Source organism: Cornus florida, unplaced genomic scaffold, assembly GCF_030987335.1.
Source record: "Cornus florida cultivar Cherokee Brave unplaced genomic scaffold, ASM3098733v1 CherokeeBrave_3.0.0_Hap2_Chr04, whole genome shotgun sequence".
Lineage (NCBI taxonomy): Eukaryota > Viridiplantae > Streptophyta > Magnoliopsida > Cornales > Cornaceae > Cornus > Cornus florida.
Window position 1 is genome coordinate 55193810 of NW_026775574.1, and position 22278 is coordinate 55216087.

General features: G+C 37.1%; 1 pseudogene; it reads right to left on the reverse strand.

Annotated features, from left to right (window-relative positions):
- Positions 1-20349: 20349 nt before the first annotated feature.
- Positions 20350-20448, reverse strand: LOC132305628 (small nucleolar RNA R71; annotated as a pseudogene).
- Positions 20449-22278: the final 1830 nt, after the last annotated feature.

The following is a 22278-nucleotide window of genomic DNA, read 5'->3' on the forward strand; positions in this document are numbered from 1 at the left end:
TGGTTGCATGGGTGGCAAGCATGGTTTTTATGCATGCTGGGGTTGGTCTGGAGATGCCGAGAGGGTGGCATGAGAGAGTGAGGTTGGGTTGATGTGGTGTATGATTTTGATCGATGGTGGTATGGTGTGTGAGGGTGGTGAGCTTGATGGGGTGGATGGTTTGGTGGGGAGTGGAGAAGTGGGAGGTGATTGAGATAGAGAGAAGTGAAGGTGGCCGAGAGGAGGTTGTGGGTGCTCATGCATGGCATGTATGAGGTGAGGAAGTGGGTTGGGGAATGCTGAGAGGTGTGTGGTTGGTGATAATCGCTGCGTGAGTTGGCATGCATGCATGCATGGAGCTTGCATGCATGCAAGGATGTGTTGGGTGGTGAAGGTGGTTAGTTTAGGTTGAGTGGCCGAGAGTGAGGGTGGTGGATGGTGGGTTGGTGAGGATGATGTGGGGATGGGGAGGTGGGGTTGAGTAGAGAGAGGAAATTAGTTGCATGGTGTGAGGGTTGATGGTGGAAGATGAATGCCTAGAGCTTATTGGTTTGAGAGAGATGTGGGTCGATGAGAGGGTGGGTGGTGTTGTATGTTGGTTGTGAGGTGCATGCAAGTTGAGGAAGGTTGGTTAGTTTTTGAGAGAGAGATGGTTGTGAGGTATGGTTTGTTTGTTTGGTATGGGTTGGGTTGGTGCAGTAGGTTGGTATGGTTCATGGGTGGCGAAGGTGGTGGTTATGGAGGCTTAGGTTGTGTAGAGAGAGGTTGGTTGAGTGTGAGAAGGTTGGTTTAATGGTGTGAGCTTGCATGGGGTTGGTTGGGTGGTGAGTGTTGGGTGTGTTGCCGAGAGAGAGATGGTGTTGATGTTGGTTTGGGATTTCGAGCACTCGAAATGTGGCTTCGAGTGCTCCAAAAACAAGCAGAAGTCTCAGAATTGTGTTGTGGAAGTTTCGAGCATGCTGAAATTTTTGGTTGGAGGCTCGAGCACTCGAAATGGGAATTCGAGTGCTCGAGATGAGGACAGTAGCTTGGGATGAGGTTGAGAGGGGGTTCAAGCACTCGGAATGGGTTTGAGAGAGCTCGAAAATTGCAGCCAAATTAAAGTGAAGCTTGAAAACTAAATCTCTCGGCATGGAGCTTGAATGTTGTTGCATGGCCATGCATGAGCTTGCATGGATAGTTCAAGGAATGAGATCATTAATACATGAAAGCATAAAGAATTTGAGCAGGGGGCTCGGATAGGAAAGAATGCATGCATCAGAGAAATGCATGCAACCATGCATGAAATATAGAAATGCATGCAAGCAAGGAACTTTGCGGATCATGATAAAATTTTGGAGGAGCTTGAAATTCCTATGCATGCAATGTTGATGGATTCAAGCCAATGTATGGGAAAAATTTAAACGTTGCAACATCCTCTCATTCAATTGGATGGAAAATTGGAAAAGAACTCTCTTTTTTTTTTTTTTTTTTTTTTTTTTTTTTTTACTTTTCAAACTTTTCAATTTCTAAGGCATGGAAAAATTGCCAACTTTCAGAACATCACACAAAGCATGGGTGGATGTAAGAAAATTTTCAAACCTTTGCAACATCACACAAAGCATGAATGAAATTTATCGAGAAAATTTTAAACTTGCAAATTCATTCCATTCCAATGCATGGGAAATTTTGAAAATTTTGTTTTTAAACTTTGCAATTTTTTTTTTTTCAAACTTTGCAATCATCTCAAATGTATGGAAATATTTTTTTTTTTTAAAACTTTGCAACTCCATTTTAATTCAATGCATGGAAAAATTTAAACTTTGCACTTTCATTCCAATGTAATGCATGGATGGAAAATTTTGAAAACTTTTCAACTTATTTCTAATGCATGGACAATTTGGAAAGTTTTTCAAAATATAGCACCTTTCCAACGCATGGATGATTTTGAGAAACCATGATCCAACAATGCATTGAAGATGAGAGGCTATGCATGTGAGTGCCATGTCGAAAGTCCGAGAAAATTGCCTGATAGAGCCAAAAACTTCCGGGAATGAAAACAAGAATTAAGAAGGTCTAAGAAGCCAGTCTAAAAATGTGGAACACAACTTAAGATAGTTCCAGAGAAAGTGAAATTTTGGCATTTCTACACCGTTTCCCAGAAAATTTTGCAAGGCATGAGCAATTTCAAAGAGACGGAAGCTTGGAAATTGAAAGAATTGCTTCCTTTGCTTTGCTAAATTTACTGTCGATAGCTAGACAACGCTAGAGCAGGCACTAATCCTCATAAATTGGATCCGTCAAGAGGATTTCCTCAACTTTTCGGGTTAGGATGGTGCCGTCAATGCAAGGCTTAAGCCGTTGGCCATTTACCTTGAAGAGTGATCCACTTGCAGGATCATGAAGTTCGACTGCTCCATGAGGAAAGACGGTAGTGACAATGTATGGACCATCCCATCTTGACCGGAGTTTACCGGGAAAGAGTTTCAAGCGGGAATTGAAAAGCCAGACCTTTTGTCCCGGGGCAAAAGACTTTTTGACGATGTGTTTGTCATGAAAAGCTTTAGTCTTGGCCTTGTAAATTTTTGCGCTCTCATACGCGTCATTACGCAATTCCTCAAGTTCATTTAATTGCAATGCACGATTAGAGCCGGCTTGTTTGAGATCAAAATTGAACCTTTTTATGGTTCAATAAGCACGGTGCTCTAATTCTACCGGGAGATGACATGCTTTGCCAAAGACAAGTCGATATGGTGACATGCCAATGGGTGTCTTATAAGCTGTCCGGTAAGCCCAAAGCGCATCGTTTAGCCTTAATGACCAATCTTTGCGGTCCGGTCTAACCATTTTTTCTAAAATGTGCTTAATCTCCAGGTTAGAAATCTCTACTTGACCACTCGTTTGAGGGTGGTAAGGTGTAGCAACCTTATGAATTACTGAATACTTAGCAAGGATGGATTTGAGATAACGATTTCGGAAATGAGATCCGCCATCACTAATGATTGCTCTGGGCGTACCAAAACGACTAAAGATGTGAGACTGAATGAAATGGATCACGACTTTATGATCATCGGTTTTGGTAGCCTCAGCTTCGACCCATTTAGACACATAATCCACCGCTACAAGGATGTACTCATAGCCATAAGAAGATGGAAATGGTCCCATGAAGTCAATCCCCCAAACATCAAAAATTTCAACAATTAAAATGTTGGTAAGGGGCATTATGTCTCTTCGGGACATGGATCCAAGTTTTTGACATCGTTCACATGATTTGCAAAAATTGTATGCATCCCGAAACAAGGTAGGCCAAAAGAATCCGCTTTGAAGAACTTTGTTAGCGGTCTTTTTGGCACTAAAATGGCCTCCACAAGCAAGAGTATGGCAAAAATTTAGAATGCTTGTGGCCTCGGTTTCAGGAATGCATCGCCGGATGATTTGGTCCGGGCAATACTTGAATAGTTCCGGATCTTCCCAAAAGAAATGCTTGACTTGGGAGAAAAACCGGTCCCTCTTTTGTTTGGACCAATGAGCTGGAATTTTGCCAACCGCAAGATAATTGACAATATCCGCAAACCATGGAAGAGTAGAATGTGAAACTTGAAGAAGTTGCTCATCCGGAAAGGAATCACGGATGGCTGCGAATTCTGAAGATTTCTCAATAAGTAAGCAAGAGAGATGATCGGCGACACCATTGTCGGTCCCTTTTTTGTCCCGGATGTCAATGTCAAACTCTTGAAGTAAGAGGATCCATCGAATTAAATGGGGTTTTGTCTCTTTTTTCGCTAACAAATGCCTAAGAGCGGCATGATCTGAAAAGACGATGACCTTGGAGCCAAGAAGATAAGAGCTAAATTTATCCAAGGCGTACACCACAGCTAGCAATTCTTTTTCAGTGGTGGTGTAGTTCAATTGGGCATCGCAGAGAGTTTTGCTAGCATAATAAATGACATGCGGAAGTTTATCCACACGTTGGCCCAAAACCGCCCCTAATGCATAGTCGGATGCATCACACATGATCTCAAAGGGAAGAGACCAATTAGGGGGTTTCATGATTGGGGCAGAGGAGAGGAGAATGCGAAGTTTGATGAAAGCTTCCATGCAAGCGTCATCAAAATTGAACGGAACATCCTTGGCTAAGAGATTACATAAGGGCCGTGAGATTTTGCTAAAATCTTTGATGAAGCGATGATAGAATCCGGCATGGCCAAGAAAAGAACGGATTTGACGGACGGAATTCGGAGGAGGAAGATTAGAGATTAACTCAACTTTTGCCTTGTCTACCTCGATTCCCCGCTTAGAAATGACATGTCCTAAAACAATGCCTTCTTGGACCATAAAGTGGCTTTTCTCCCAACTCAGAATGAGATTCGTCTCTTTGCATCTTTGGAGCACAAGAGATAAATTTTTGAGACACAAGTCAAAGGAGGAGCCAAATACGGAAAAATCGTCCATGAAAACTTCCAAGAACCTTTCAACCATATCGGAGAATATGGACATCATGCACCTTTGGAACGTTGCTGGTGCATTGCATAGACCAAAAGGCATGCGTCGATAGGCAAAAGTACCAAAGGGACATGTGAATGTTGTTTTCTCTTGATCTTGGGGGGCGATTACCACTTGGTTATAGCCGGAATAACCATCAAGAAAACAATAGAAGCTTTGGCCGGCTAACCTTTCTAGGATTTGATCAATAAATGGGAGTGGGAAATGATCCTTCCTAGTTGATGAATTGAGTTTACGATAGTCAATGCACACACGCCACCCGGTGGTGGTTCGTTGTGGCACGAGCTCGCCCGCTGAATTTTCAACAACGGTGAGCCCAGATTTCTTGGGGACAACTTGTGTGGGGCTCACCCACTTGCTATCAGAGATAGGATAGATGATTCCCGCATCTAGCAATTTGATCACCTCTTTCATGACCACTTCCTTTATGTTTGGATTTAACCGGCGCTGGACCTCTCTAGTAGGCTTTGCGTCATCCTCCATATGAATGCGGTGCATACAAATGGAGGGGTCAATTCCTTTCAAATCTACCACTGTCCAACCAATAGCTTCTTTATGCTCTTGGAGCACCGCTAAAAGGTTGGTCTCTTGGTCTTTTTGAAGGTCCGAGGCAATAATGACCGGAAGAGTTTGCTTTGGACCAAGGAACACATACTTGAGATGGGCCAGGAGCGGCTTAAGCTCAAGTTGTGGCGGAGATAACAATGATGGGACCGGAGGAGTGGTGGAAAGTTGGGGAAGTGGTTCTTTTGGAATTTTCCAAGGAGGTACATTCATGATAGCACTAATATCAAGCAAGGAATTGACTTCTTGAATGGCTTGATCAACATCAAAGTTTGAGAAGTCAAAATGGGACATGCAAGTTTCAAGAGGATCTTTGCTTAGAATGAAGGGGAGAGCTTCTTCGACCACTTCATCGATGACATCCACAAGAAAACAATCATCCTCATTGGAGGGATGTTGAGTTGCATGAAAGATGTGGAGTTTGACTTGCATGTTTCCAAAAGCAATGTCCATCACCCCGGTTCGGTAATTAATTGGTGCATTAGCCGTGGCTAAAAATGGCCTACCAAGGATCACGGGAATGTGCTTTTTTGGGTCATGGACTGGTTCCGTATCAAGAACCACAAAATCTACCGGGAAGTAGAATTTGTCCACTTTGATGATAACGTCCTCGAGAATACCTCGTGGATGCTTGACCGATCTATCGGCAAGTTGCAAAACCACGGAAGTCGGCTTAAGATCTCCCAAACCAAGTTGTAGGTAGACTGAGTATGGAATTAAATTCACACTAGCTCCTAAGTCAAGGAGGGCCCTCTCGATTTTGCTGTCACCAATGACGCACAAGATTGTGGGGGCACCCGGATCCTTATACTTCGGGGGAGTGCTGTGCTGAATGATAGCACTAACATTTTCAGTCAACCTCACTTTTTTTGGCAAATGATTTTTAGAAGTGCGCTTTTGAGTGCACAAATCTTTGAGAAATTTTGCATAGGGAGGGATTTGCTTGATAGCATCCAAGAGGGGCAAGTTAATCTTCACTTGCTTGAAAACTTCCCACATGTCTTGAATTTTACAATTCTTGTTCCCAAAATGTGTCGACTCTTGAAGACGTTGGGGAAACGGAGCTTTTGGCTTATAAGTAGTTTCCACATTTGGGGTGACATGTGTAGGATTTCCGTGAACGGTATTTGGACAAGAATTTGGATTAGAAGAGCTTGAATTTGGATTTTTCAAAGGAGAAACTTCCTCACTTTTGTCTTCATCGACCTTGTTGTCAACCACTCTACCACTCCGAAGGGTGGTGATTGCTTGAACTTGTTCATGAGTCGGCCCACTCGGAGGAGGGGTTTCGTCAATCACATGCATTCCTCTAGGATTTTCAAAAGGTTGAGAGGGAAGCTTGCCCTTGTCCTTTTGAAGCAATTGATTCACCGAGTTAGCTATTTGGCCCACTTGATTTTCGAGATTAGCTATGGATTGAGTATGAGAGTGAACCATTTGGAGAGTAGGCTGCAAGGATGTCAAGAGTTGCTTGTTGGCATCCATTATTTGCTTATTTAATGATTCCATCATTTGCTTGTTTGCAGCTACTATCTCGTTAGTTGGACACACAGGGTGTTGATTGGAGACATTTGGATTGTAAGGAGGACGGTAGCTTGAAGAGGCTTGGAAGGGTCTACCTTGATATTGAGAAGAGGGCTGATTTTGCTGCCCTTGGTTTTGGAATTGGGAATTTTGTGGGGCTTGTTGCCGCCACGAGAAATTCGGATGATCTCGCCAACCCGGATTGTTGGTGTTGGAATATGGATTGTTCCCGGGCCGCGAGAACATGGCATTAGCTTGCTCTTGGTTGGGATTGGGAAATAGCTCCGGTGTGGGGCAATCTTCCGAGAGATGGAATGGACTAGTACATGAAGCACAAACTGAACTTGCCGAATTTTGAGACAATGAAGGAGGAAGATGTGGTGCCATCAATTGGTAGAATTTATGAGCGATGGCATCCACTTGAGATGATTCCTCCCTTATTGACTTTGGTTGACAAGGGTTGGTGTTGTTTGGAGTGGTTGCGGTCGGAGTCCTATGAGAATTGTGTTGAAGTGAATTTTCACTCAAATTCTCAAGTAAGGTCCAAGCCTCATCCGCATTCTTGGACATGAACATCCCACCACAAGAAGAATCAACCATGAATCTATGGGTTTCGGTCAAGCCAGCATAGAAAGCTTGCACTAATTGCCATTTTGGGATCAAATGATGAGGGCATTTTCGAAGAAGATCTTGTAGCCTTTCCCAAGTCTCGTGGAGTTGTTCTCCATCAACTTGAGAAAAACTTAGAATGGAACGCCTCATTTGGTTGGTTTTACTCACCGGATAATACTTCTTAAGAAATTGTTGTTGCAATTGAGCCCAAGAAGTAATAGAGTTGGGAGCGAGGGAGTTAAACCAATATTTTGCCCTATCCTTTAGGGAGAATGGGAAAAGATGGAGATGAAGTGCATTGTCCGGAAAACCTCTCAACCGGATGGTCGAACAGATTTCAAGGAACTCATCAAGATGCTTATATGGATCTTCATTATTAAAGCCATGAAATGATGGAAGCATTTGGATGGTACTAGACTTGATCTCATATTGAGCTGCATCGATGTTTGGCATCACTATACAAGAAGGAGAAGCATAGGTGGTAGGAATGAAATGATCTCTAAGAGTCATTGGTTCTACATTAGAAATTTCAGCTCTTTCATTACCCGGATTTCCTACGTTATCCCCCATTATATTGAATTCAGTTTTAAGGTCCCTTGTAAGAGTGGGTTCCCTAAGGTTCCGTCTAAGAGTTCTTTCAAGTGAATTTATATCAATAGGCGAGTCAAGTGTGGGTAGAGAGAGTGACTTACGGCCAAACATCAACAATTCACAACAACATCAGCACAACAAATCTTTATCATCAACTCCACATATGATGTTCCCTTTCTCCTCAATTATCAAGACAGAAAATAAATGGCCACGACAAGGACCGATGCTTATACACAGAATTAAAACAATAATAAAGCCTCAACAAGGGCTTGCAAATAAATTAACTACTTCTAAACTTAACACATGCACGATATCTTACAATGTGAAACTAGAAGTCACGAGACTTACCTGGGGTCCTCTAGACTTACAATTTGCTAGCATTCCCACGGCGAGCTTCGAGTCCCTAGAATCTTACAACACTTAAAACACAAAGATAGTCAAAACACACAAGGAATATTCACAAGACACAATATTCACTATCAAACTAAATTTAACCCTAGAACTTTGGTCGCTAAACCGTTTGCAGTCCCCGGCAACGGGGCCAAAATTTGATCGGTTGATCAACTAACATCAACCTTCGCAATAGCACGAATCATTGTAAAATAGGGCTATTGGTCGGGTAAGTCGAACCACTGGGACTGCGCTAGTCTAAGGCAACCTAAGTGTTTAGAGTCATTCTTAGGATGATGAAGGGGTGTTCATAAAGGTTGTGTTTGTTGTCACTTAACTACAAATTCAGAATGCATACAACAATAAATTGAAGGAGATTAAAAGAGAAGATTTAGATAAGGAAGTCTAGGGAAGTGAATCCACTCCAAACCTCTACACAAGCTAATTATATGATTGATTTGGGGAATTAATGTAGAAATGACCTTGATGAATAGCAATTCATGACTACTATATCATCTTCAAGAAATTCAATTAATTAAAATGTAAGAACAACCTATCAAAGCTCCACATGCTTAAATTACCTAAACTATGGTGCAATCCTCAACATGCTCACTAAGCTAGAGATTGTCAAACAAGTAATCAATTGATGAGAGCACATGATAACAAGTCACAAGGTTAATCCATCAAAAGAAATTCTTAAGCAATGAATTAACAAGCTACTCAAAATCATGCCATTAAAACCATTCCATAGTCTTAGCTCCATTGTCACTATGAAACTACAAGCCATACAACCATGAGATTAAATCATCTAAGACAAGAGTATTTAATGTAACATGATCTTTAGAACATTAAAACATCCATTACATTATGTAACATGCTCTAGATTATGGAACTAGTCAAATACACATTTCATTCCCCAAAATAAATCAAAAACTAGACATGCTTACAAGGAGGAGTTTCATCACCTCCCTAGATGGAGGTTTAGTTATCCATGGATACAAAAATGGAAGAAGAAGAAGAAGACTCCATCTCCATTTTCGAGCTCCTACTGTAGCACTCAAGAACACCCTCCTCCTTGCTCTCTTCTCTCTCCTCTATCTTGCTAAAATCAAAGATAGCAAATGTGTGGCCTTTGGTAGCTTTTTATTCTCCAACAACACCCTCTCTCTCTCCTCCAAGGAACACCTCCAACCATTTCATAAAGAAGGAAGATGGCATTGAGGAAACCAATGTGCAAGTGGCTGAAATTGAGCCATTTCCGAGTGCAATCTGCCTGATTTTCGAGCACTCGCAAAGTGATCTCGAGCACTCTAACTTAGTGCAATGTGCAACATGCTCCTCTTGCTCAGCGCTGACCTATTTTGGTAAAACTGCTATAACTTTGTGCTCCGAACTCCGAATGATGATCTGTTTGAAGATTTGGAGAGCTGATTCAGTGCTTTAAAAACTTCATGTTTTGATGAAGACCCAATTCTCAAGTCTGGTTGGTCGAAAATGAAGATCAAGGCAGAATTCATTGCTGCCAGGCAGTTCTGCGCACCTCTGGTAATAAGGCCATAACTCTCTGCTCCGAGCTCCGAATGAAAAACTGTTTGAAGATTTGGAAAGATGATTTAGAGTTCTAAATATTTTATGTTATGAGGGAAGTCCAGTTCTTGAGTTTGCTAGGTCGAAAATGGCGACAAAAGTCAGGATCACTGCTGCCAGAAATTCAGAAATGGCATCCTTTTTGTTCAAAATTCCACAAGGCATCATCTTTGCTTCCTTTTTGCACTTTAACCTGAAAATGCATAAAAACATGCAAATGGAGTTAATCTACATAAAATAATCAATTAATGGACTTTGTTACTGTACTTTAGGGCGCTTGAATATACAGTATTCAGCGCTTATCATTCATCAATTAACATCCACAGCATGATATTCAGTATTATAAACTAATCACATTATACTAGAATTCCAAAAATTACCTTCATACTGGTCCATTTAATTTGCTAAAACAAACCTAGCAATTAAATCCTCCTCAATCCTTAACGGCATGCAAATTAATATTCAAATTTCATGACGTCCATTTAATCCTCAAATATACATCCAGAGCATAACATAATGATACATAAAGAATATAAGCTGACCACATTATATGAAATCCCAAAAATATTTCCCTACTAGTCCATTTAGTTTGCTAAATCAGAACGAGCAACTAAAGCCTCTACAACTCCCGATAGGATACAATTTAATATCTAAAGTTCATGATGTCCATAACTACAGCGGAAACCAACATTCCTAGGACTTAAATATGTTATATATATTATTGATATAAAATCCCAAAAATAACTTTCATACCTGTCCCTTTAATTTGCTAGAAACCTTCTACCATCCTTGACAACATGCTTATTAATATCCAAAAGTCATGGTGTCCATTCCCATAGCCTAAACCAATAATCCTGGGTATTTAAGGTGTTATATACATCGTTTAAGAACCCCCATCAAATTTCAGATTTGCCTTTTAGCCCATGAAGTAGCGAAAAATAACAAAAATACCCCCGTAGGGGTATTTTGGCACGGGAGCTGCCTCCCCCTTCATGGGAGCTAGAGAGCCGGCTCTCCATAAGGGAGCCGGCTCTCTCCCTGAGAGCCCTTCTCTACTTCGTCCTTTGTGTTCTTCGCTTCCGGCGAAGTTCCAACTCTCTGTCCCAATTGTTTTTAAACTTCTTAGGGTCCAATTTACATCCAAATAGTGCCAGAACTCTTCACATTCCATTATGAATTAATTTACAGAAGTTTAAATCATAATCAAAACAGTTTATGCAAGAACCAATTTCAGTCATTTAAACGTAAAACAGATTACAGTCCGTTATAGCATGCATCAAACATCGGTTTTAAAAGTTAAATTAATTTCTGGAGACTATAAAGAATGCACAGAATACAAGTTTACAGGAATGAGATAGAATGAAACTTGCCTTTAGGTTTCGGTTTGAAACCTTTCAACGTCGTCTCTAAATTCTCCGATGACGGCCGACTATTGGTAACCTTCAACTGCTCGGGTTCAATCCCACAAGCTATCCATTCCTTCCTCCTTGGTACAACCTTCAATACACGGCCAAAATCCTAACTGGTTCTCCCAGTTTCCCTCTGTGTTTTTCCCTCAAGCCCTCTCTGTTTCTCTCTACCTCCAGTTATGGGAAAAGGGTTCTAAAACCCTTGCAGACACAAAACTTATAAATATATAGGCCTCAATGAAAACCTAATTCTAATTCCCCACTTATTATAAGTCGGCTAAACTAAATCCCATGATTGCATAAATAAAACAAAATCCTAAATTATAAACAACGCATTAAACTAACTAAAACAATTACGTCTATGAAAGAAAATAATACAATTAATGTAACTACAAAAAAAAAAAAAAAAAAAAAAATACAATTAAACAATTAATTAATTCAAATAAATACAATTAAAGAAAATAATTCATTTAAATAACCAATTAATCAAATACTTAATTTAATAAACAATTAAACAATAATTTAAAATAAACACACAATTACAATAATTAATTAATTTAAATAAATACACATTTAACCAATTAAGCAAATAGGCACATAATTCAAAGAAAATTGAATTTAAATTCCAACTATATCCTTTTGAAAATTAGGGATATTACAGTTTATTATATAGCTATTGCATGAGTTAGCTATATATGTATAGTTCTTCAGGTCTCTGCTTGGGTTGTCGTAGAAAGGACTTGTTGTGGGTTTTGACCTACCATTGTTATATTTTTCAGGTCCTCGTCAGTAGTAGGATTAACAGTTGTTCGTGCAGATCAAAGACTTGACTTCATCACTCTTCCGGTGTCATCGACGTAAGATTCTCCTTTATGATTACTAGAAAATGGATACGTGCAATGCACGTAAATAAAAATAAAACAATCAATAATAAATAACTTAAAAAAATAAAACTTTGAAGCGATAAAAAAAGTCGATATATGATTATTGATACATGATGAGAAAGCAAAAAAACTGCATAGAAATTTTTTGATCAGTATAGTGAAAAATATACATAGAAATTTATAGTGAAAAAAGTCCAGTATCCAAAATATGATCATATACATCATAAAAAGCCCAAAGCTTTAGAAGAGAAGAAATTTTTTTATTTAACCAAGAAGTTTTCCTTGGTTTGTCTATGTTGATGCCATTAAACCATAGCTAATAAAGAAAACATCCAGAACACATTATAATAAAGAAAGAATGGATTACTAAAGAAAACATAGATATCTAAAAAGATAACTGTAGGTAAAAATAGTGTTTATCAATAACTATGTAGAATCTTAATATTGCATAGTATAATTATCATATATCACCACCTTTATTAATAGTACTTATTATGTATAGTTTGAAGAATTTATTAATACATAGATTTACCACATAAATGATGCAAGGAACATGTGCAACATGCCAATTGGGACAAATGAGTACCAAGTGTGACTTAGCTAAAAAAAGTTGGATGGAAATTATTATTATTATTATTATTATTATCACAAAAACATAGCAGCAATACTCCAAGTCATATTATAATAGACTAAAGAAAAAGAAAAATTCAAATTGAATAGCAAAGAAGGTTTAATACTTCTACGAAAAATGGGAACCCCACCTCCCCTTACCATATTCCATGAATTCAAAAATTTAGTATAACATCATACATTACACAAATATATCTTGTTTAAAAAAAAAAAAAAAAAATCTAAAATACACAACTCATCACAAAAGAAATTAAATTTTCAAAGGTTTTTTTTTTTTTTTTTTTCTCTATCTACGTAGTCCATTTAGTGTTTGACTATTCTATCAATGTTTTAATTATAATTTTAGTTATTTTACATTTGTTTTTTTATTATTTGGTAGGTTATTTATAAAATTGATCAATTATGAACACCCAAATAATGAGTTAGTGACCTTTTTCAATTGAAACACTTATTTTATTTGTGTTTTTATGATATCTGTCAATCTAAAAATAATGTAAATTGAACAGTTACATTTTAAATTAAAACACTTCTTGTACGATACTTCAAAATAAAAAAAATTATAGATAATTAGAAACACTAAAATTATTTCATAAATTGTTATCTATGAATAAAAATTCGCAGCATTGACTCTATCTACTATTGGCAGTGTTGTCAACTTATTGACAAGCAATGACAAAAATGTATATACATAGAAAGATAGAGACAGTTTTATAAAGAAACTCTTTCATGTAATGATTACAATATATTGAATAAAAGTTATATGTAAAAGAAGCTCTAAAATATTTCAATAATAATGTGATATAGAAGAAACAATAAATAAATATAAAAAATACAGAGAGACATAAAAAGTTTTTTGAGGAGAGAAGAATTGTAACCTAAATATATAATTTATTTAAGAAGTATAGTGCACTTACAATGTTGGCCTGAAAATGAAAAAAGTTTTTGCAGAAAAGAAGATAACATGAAAGAATTTTTTTTTCTTGAGATCATATTACTCATAGGTATATATAAGCGGCAGACAACCTTTCACAATAGACGTCTCTTTTAAATATAAAGTAGAAAGAAGAAAGAAAGAAAACAAAAATAGTGTGTAAAAAGGAAACGTGGCGTAAAATATTTTTATAAATTAAAAAAATTATTTTAAAATGTATATAAAAAAATCAAAATTGAATACACTTTTATAGGGTATATAGATATAGATATATAATAGCATGTGAGAGTTACTAGTAGTGTGATTTACAAAGACCCAACTAACCATTGCTACATATTACAAGCATCTGTTCATGAGTGGATTACTGTTAGCTTTTTTTTTTTTGGGTAAGTGATTACTGTTAGCTTAATGCTTCACGATATGCACATATATGAATTTATATGTATGTAAATAAATATACATGTATATATATTCTTATATCTATACAAAATGACAAATGTAATTTTAATAATAAAATTAAGCCATCAACGTACCTGCATCCTTATAACCAATTCTATTCATTTTGGAGTTCTCATGGGTAATTTTAGCTAAAATAACAATGTCATGTAATACATACATCTACAAACATGATTTTACAACTTAATCAATTTATCTTATTTAACTACAAACATGCTATATTGCTAATTACTGCTAAAAAAATATTATAATACTACTTGCATGAAAGGTTTGCTAATTTCCTCGATCACCTTTAGTTCTCTCTTAAGACTGCAGGTTGATTAGTATAACATTAGAGTCTGTACTCTGTAAACAACCCTCTATATATTTTTTCAATATGCATGAAGTTATCCAATTCAGATTAGAATTCTAGTCAATGTAGAATTCTCCTATTTAGTTAGAATTACATTTTTATTTCAACAATAATGTGATAAAGAAGTAAATATAAAAAATACAGAGAGACATAAAAAGTTTTAGAGGAGAGAAGAATTGTAACCTAAATATATAATTTATTTAAGAAGTATAGTGCACTTACAATGTTGGCTTGAAAATGAAAAAAAAAATTTACAGAGAAGAAGATAACATGAAAGAGATTTTTTTTTTTTTTTTTTCTTGAAATCATATTACTCGTAAGTATATATAAGCGGCAGACAACCCTTCATAATAGGCATCTCTTTTAAATATAAAAGCAGAAATATATCTTAACTGTTGATGCCTTTTATAAAAAGGAAACATGGGAAAAAGAAGAAAGAAAGAAAATAAAAACAGTGTGTAAAAAGAAAGGCATCTTAACTGTTGATGCATTTTAAAAAAAGGAAACATCGTCTCTTTGGAAAAAAAGAAGAAAGAAAGAAAGAAAACAAAAATAGTGTGTAAAAACAAAACGTCTCGTATAATATTTTTGTAAATAAAAAAAATATTTTAAAATAAAATTGAATACACTTTTATAGGGTATATAGATTTATTTCAGTTTTAGACAGTTATATTTTAATTTAGTTGTGGGATTACTATTAGAGGTCCACGTTGAGGATTCTCGAGTTGTATTTTGGGGATTATTTACATTTGGGTTTTAATGGATTTATTAATAGGATTATTATTTAGTTTATTTTTCCCTTCAGTGATATTATTTTTTTATTATTTATCTTTTTGTATTCTTGTTTGTTTTAAAATATTAATTGTTTGATATTTCCCTGATTTTGAACGTGGACTTGATCAACCCATTACTTTAAAATTAGGGGATATCACAGTTGGTATCAGAGCACTCTAAGTTCAAGTGTCTCTAGGGTTCTTTCGTTATAAGACTTTTGCGTTGTGTACTCTTTTAAATTAGAGATTAAGTTTTAGGATTCATTGTATTATTTTATGGTCCATTAAATGCGTATTGACGTCTATCTTTCTATGTTAACAGAATGGTTAACTCTGGAAGAAGACGGGAAAGGGAACATGTCAGGAGAGTAAGGCAACAACGGAAGGCAGAGCAAAAACATCGGAATATTCTACGACGCTAGCAGGCTGTAGTAGTTGCCTATGAATAGGGAGGAAGGACACGAACATTAGGAGTTTCAGGATCAGGACCACCATCAGGGTAGGGATCTAGAGTATCCTCCTCAGATAGCTGATAAAATTGCTCAGACGATAGCTGTAGGAGTAGCACTTGCACTTCAGAATCAACCACCTATCCAGCAGGCACCTGTACCTATACCAGTGGTTCAACTTAATACTTGGGATAAGGTTATGAGCTTTTTCACAAAAGGGAGTCCACCAGAGTTTTCGGGTTCCACCGATGTGAAGGCAGCATACTAGTGGAAGAAGGACATAAAGCGTCATCCTCGCATGGTTGAGGGCACAAAAGTCTAAAAGCAGATGATTGCTACGTTCAAACTTGTGGGAGATGCTCTTCAATGGTGGGAGTCTGTTACCACTACAGATGAGAGGACTAAATTGACATATGATCCGTTTCAGGCTCGCTTCGGTAAGAAGTATTTCTTTTATTCAGTTAGAGCAGCGAAGAAAAGAGAGTTCTTTGAGTTACAGCAAGGGACATGACTGTTGTGATACCCCCTAATTTCGGAGACATAAGTTGATCAAGTACACACTCACAAAACCAGGGGATATCAAAACAATTAATATTTAGCAAGCACAGAATACAAAGATGAATAATAAAGAATAAACAAAATGCTGAAGAAAAACTAATAAATAATAATTCCATTAAATAATAATTTCTCCAAAGGTTACAACTCGGGAATCCCATAAATTAAAGGCCCCTTAACTAACATCTATTATCCAGAAATCCATAAATAAAACTAAAGTTAAATGACTTAATAACATCAAACTCTGAAATAAAAGAGTAGATGATAGATAAGCTTCTAAACTGCGGATCCTCAATCTCGAGACTTTAACTTCTACGAACCCGAAAAAAAAAAATAATAAGGTGGGTCAAAACCCACGAACAAGTTTCCTCTAACAAGCCCCTGAAAATCGATGAATAATACATCTCTAACCACAACCATTCTAATTCCAATTTTAGCCTTTAATATATAGTGATAAGTAATAATACATAATATCACCAATAATAATTAATACCTCTATAATCCCAAACTATGGATTAATAAATATATATAGATTTATGTATATATATATATAGATTTATGTATATATACACATAACCATTCCTAACATAAACCATTCCCATCACATGGAACTCCTCTTTCCCAAAATTATTCCCAATGGTTAATTAACCATTAATAATACCATGCTCAATCCTAGGAACATTTTATTTCCTCCTAGTTGCATAACCATAACCATAGATGTTTATTTAATCATTTAATTCAATGAGCATTTTATTCATGCTTTGACAACTCATCCATGCCTCCACAAGTATAATATTTATCTATACATCAATTGACATTCCAATTATATCCTGGTAATTAATCCATGCCTCCAATAGTATGTTCTTGTTCATACTTAGTAAATGACAATTCATATATATCTCTGGCAAATAATCCATGCCTCCTGAAGTATGTTTTCTACATACAAAATTAATAACAATATATTTGTACCTTGGTAAATAATCCATGCCTCCAAATCAACCATATCTCATAAGCATAAATTAAAGCACAATAAAGTATACAATAAGTAACATAAGTATGATGAGTGCTGAAAAGTGCGTATTGAAACCCCTTAAGCTTAGGTATTCTAGGACCTTTATCTATCTTATTTTCTCGCTTTAGATTGATTTTGTTTTATTTCCGTTTTCAGGCACTTATCCCCAAAATAAGTTAACTCAGCCAAATAAGAGCAGAATTGAAGCAATCTTGAGATTAATTAAAGAAAGGAGCAAAGTGAAAGCAATAGGAAGCAAAATGAGCAAAGGGTGGAATTTTAGCAACTTCGATCAATCTTAAGGAAAGTTCGATCGATCCAACATGGATCGATCTCAGCACTTCAAGATAGATCCAAGCCATTTTTGTCCTTATTCAAAGATCCCAAAGTTCGATCGATCCAACTTATTCTCTGATAGATCGAACATTCTTGATCTTATCCAGTTGTCCAGTTGTACCAACCCACTAACCACTTTTGTCTTTTTCCCAAAAATATCTCCAAAATATCTCAGATTTGTCTTTATCCAAAAAGGCGCTGCCAAGGTAGATCGATCCAGCCTAAGTTCGATAGATCTTAGCCATGTTCGATCGATCCAAGATAAGGTTCGATCGATCGAACTTCCTCAAGTGCAGAAAAATCCAAATTCCAGCTCATAAAAGCTGTCCCTTATCCAATCATTGGGGGGAATATTTGGTGTACGACCCCAACTCATTTGGGTGTCACTTGACCTACCTATATAAGGATAAGAGCTACTTTTTACACATATCTTGTCATATATCTTTAGACATCAATTTTGAGAGAATTCTTAGGGAGGAAGTAAAGGAGGAGAGGAGGCTAGAGACACCATTGGAGTTCTTCATCAACCAAGGAGAGGAGCAAATTTCTTCCATGGATGCCCTCGAGGGTTGGAGGAGCACATCCATAAGTGGCTAGACATCCTCTTGGGGCTAGAGTTAGCCTTAAGCATCCTTTCTACATCTTGATTTATGTATTTTTAAGGGATTTGTGTTGTAATACATGTTTTGACACTTATATATACATAGATCTTGTTTATTCAATGATTTGTGTTGTTTAATGTTTCCAATTGATCATTTCATTCTATCCATATATCTATGTATGCTAGAATAGATGTTTATGTGTTTGTCTCTAGATTTTGTGTTATTGATGCATGTCTATGTGAATTGATGCTATGGATCTAGAGATTGTCAAAACATAGTGCTTCATGTAATTCTCTTGTAATTTACTTGATGGTTCATACTCATTTCTTGATGGATTGTGCCCTCTCCCTTAGTTTACTTAGTTTAATTTCATGCTATTAGCCTAGTTGTAGTGTAGTTGTAGTGTAGTTGCCTTAGTTACATACATGGGAGGACAATCTATGCTTGTTGTTTGATGTTCCATGCTTTTGAATGCAAGTAACATATGTCTCTAACCTTGTGATATGTTTGGATTATGAGCTTAATAAAAGGATTAATGGCTTAGTTTGATATATTATGATTTTCACTATGTTGCTTAGACAATATATACTTAATTGGTCATCCTTGCTAATTGAATCAACCAAACACACACACACACCAATATTGCAACACATGTTTTCCCCTCATTAATCATTTGTTAAGGGTGTAGAAAAGTTATGCTTAGTGGTGATCTCTAAACCCCAAGATCTCTTTCTTTTTTATTCTCTCTCTATTGCATTATTGTTTACCTTAGTTTAATTTGCACACTTAGCTTACTTCAACCAACCAATCTTTTGATCACTCGACCTACTAACCCTAATTTTGATTCCACAACCAATACGACCTACCAATCCCTTAAGACGATCCCTACTCACCCTAACTATATTTTTAGTGAAAGGTAGTAGTGGCTTTTATAAATGTAAAACTTGGCCCTCACCTAACTAGCATTATCTCAAGCTAAGTGGTAGGATGACGGACCACACCATAGTTTTTGGCGCCGTTGTCAGGGATTGAAGGCAACGTCGTGTTTGTGGAATCAATTAGGAATTAGTACTCCTTTGATCTTGTTTTACTTATTTTTCATTTCAATTTTGGTTACTTATTGTGTTGGTTCTTATTTAACTAGGTGCATTGGGCTAGGAAAGTGAGTAAAGGAGCATCCAAGCAAATGAGCTAAGTAAAGCAAGGAAAAAGAAGCTTAAAATCTAAAACATTTGAAAGGTTAAAAACTGAATTTTTTTGAACTGCTTAAGGACCTTTTGTGAGCTCTTTCTTAACTCAATCTTTAGTTAAATCGTCGGTCCGCGTAGAGGCTTGTTTTTCAATTCGTAGATAAATCGTGAGCCTGCATGGAGGCATTTTATTGTTCTTTTCATATTGTTGAAAGCATGGGAGTATGGGATCATTGTATATGGAGAAAGTTTGATTAAATTGTTGTGACGGTGAAGTGATTTTTCATTCATTGTTGCTTGTTGTGTTTTGTTGTGCATGCATGGTCGTCGATCATTGAAACCTACTCTTGTCCCTCTTAATTTCCTCCATCTTAAATCCGTAGTTCACAATCCTAGGGGAAGAGGAAGTTCTAGTCAATCCATTTCATCAATGGAAGACCATAATGGAGACCATGTGGAGGACCTTGGTCACATAGACTAACAAGATATCCTCCATTCCAATGTGCATCATGAAAACATGCAAGTACCATTAGGCATGCCTAGGCCATTCATTCACCAACCACAACAACAAAGCCAAGTTCCATTTGGAATGCCAAGGCCAATGTATACTCCACAACCTCCCATTATTCAAGGAAATCAAGGTGCCCACGTTGCACCTCCAATTGCTAATCCTCCCCTTGCTTTAAGAGATCACTATGTGCCTAATGAATACAATGCACCCACATGCATTCAATTGCCATCATATAAAGCACACCACTATGAAATCAAACCACAAACTATTCAAATGCTTCCTAACTATCATGGACTTCCAAGTGAAGAACCTTACAAGCATTTGGATGAGTTTCTTGAAGTATGTTCCACCGTGTGATACACGGACATGCCGGAAGAGGTATTAAGGTGTAAACTTTTCCTATTTACCCTCAAAGATAAGGCAAAGTATTGGTTCAACAACCTTAGGCCTTTTTCAATAACCTCTTGGGCAGAAATGCAACAAGAGTTCTTGAAACAGTACTATCCGATTTCTAAGACCAATGTCATGAGAACTTCAATTAGGGAATTTACACATGGGGATGGGGAAACATTTCATGAGGCATGGGAACGTTTCAATGAATTGCTAAGGAAGTGTCCACATCATGACATACCCAAATGGCAATTAGTTCAATATTTCTTTGAGAGTTTATCGGACAATTACAAGGGCATGGTTGATGCTTCTATAGGTGGCTCTTACATTGATAGGCATGAAGATGATGTGTGGCGTCTTTATGAGAGCATGAGTGAAAACTCTTTGCATAGAAATTTATCTTCAAAGAATGGTAAAAATTCTAGTGGTAGGAAGAGTGTTGGCTTACATCAAGTCGACCATTCCAATGAAATTGCCGCCGAGAAGAAATCTTTATCTCAAAGGTTTGATCAATTCTTGATCAACTAAAACTCGGCGAATCAAGTATCTTCCTTCCCTAACCATTCTCATCATGCATCTAATGAATCGTGTATGACTTGTTCTAGTGTTCTACATTCTACTTCCAATTGTCCCCATGGACATGTGCAAAGTGAGCATTATGAACAAGTCAATGCAATGTTTGTTAATCAAGGGAACAATCCTTATGGCAATCACTACAATTCAAGTTGGAGAAATCACCCGAACTTCTCTTGGAAAAGCCAAGGGGAAGGCTCAAACCCTCCCCAAGGTAGTTTTCAAGGGAAGTACATTCCACCTCCAATGCAAAGCCAAGGATCCCAAGGATATAAACAATACCAATCACAAGGAAACCAATTCTTAAATTCTCATTTTCCCAATCAATCATATTCTCAAGGGAATTTTAGGAGTCCCGTTTTTGAAGAAAAAGTTTTAACCGCTTTGGGCACTCTTGAGGTGAATACACAATTGCTTCATTCTCACTCTCAATCAATTGCAAAGCTTGAAACCCAAGTAAGGCAAATAGCTAACACACTAAATGCAAGAAAAAAGGGAAAGATGCCTATGAATGCCCCACCTAAGCAACAATGCGTTGTGGAGACTCATTCCTCATTGGAAGGTCACATAATAGAGCATGTTAATGCGGTGACTACCTTGAGAAGTAGAAAGATTGTGGACAACCAAATGGGTATGTTCAATGAAGAGAGTGAACCGGTGCAACCACAAGTTGACACCCATCCTGTTTCATATTCTATTCCTCCTTCATTGCATGTGCATGACCATACAAATGAGAATATTTTAAAAAGTGATTTGAAAAGTGATTCTAAAAATGATTTATTGAAAAGTGATTTTGAAAGTGATTTGTTGAAAGGTAATTTGAAGCAAAATGATTTTAAAACTTTTTGTGTTGAAGAGAGTTCAAAAAAATTTTTTGAAAAGGTTTTTGAACCAAAAGCTCCATTTCTGGATGCCTTAAAATGATCCATTTCAAATGACAAGCAAAAGGCTAAGACTAATGAAATTATGGAAGTGTTTAGGCAAGTGAAAGTTAATCTTCCACTTTTGGATGCAATCAAGCAAATTCTGGCTTATGCCAAGTTCTTGAAAGATATTTGCACCCAAATGAGGAAGAACAAAAGCCAAGCACCTAGGAAAGTGTTCTTAACTGAGCAAGTGAGCTCAATTTTGCAGCATAACACTCTCCCAAAGTTTAAGGACCCCGGTTCACCTACCACTTCATGCATCATTGGTGACCATCTCATTAATCGGGCTCTCCTTGACTTAGGAGCAAGTGTTAACCTTCTTCCATACTCGGTATATGTCAAATTAGGCTTAAGAGAATTGAAACCGACATCGGTGGTTTTGTAACTTGCCGACCGATCTATCAAAAAGCCTAGGGGTATCATTGAGGATGTTTTGATCAAGATTGATAAATTCTTCTTCCCCGTTGATTTCGTTGTCATTGAAACGGAACCGGTTCCAAATCCTAAGAGCCAAATTCCCGTTATCCTTGGCCGTCCTTTCTTGGCAACCGCAAATGCTAACATCAATTG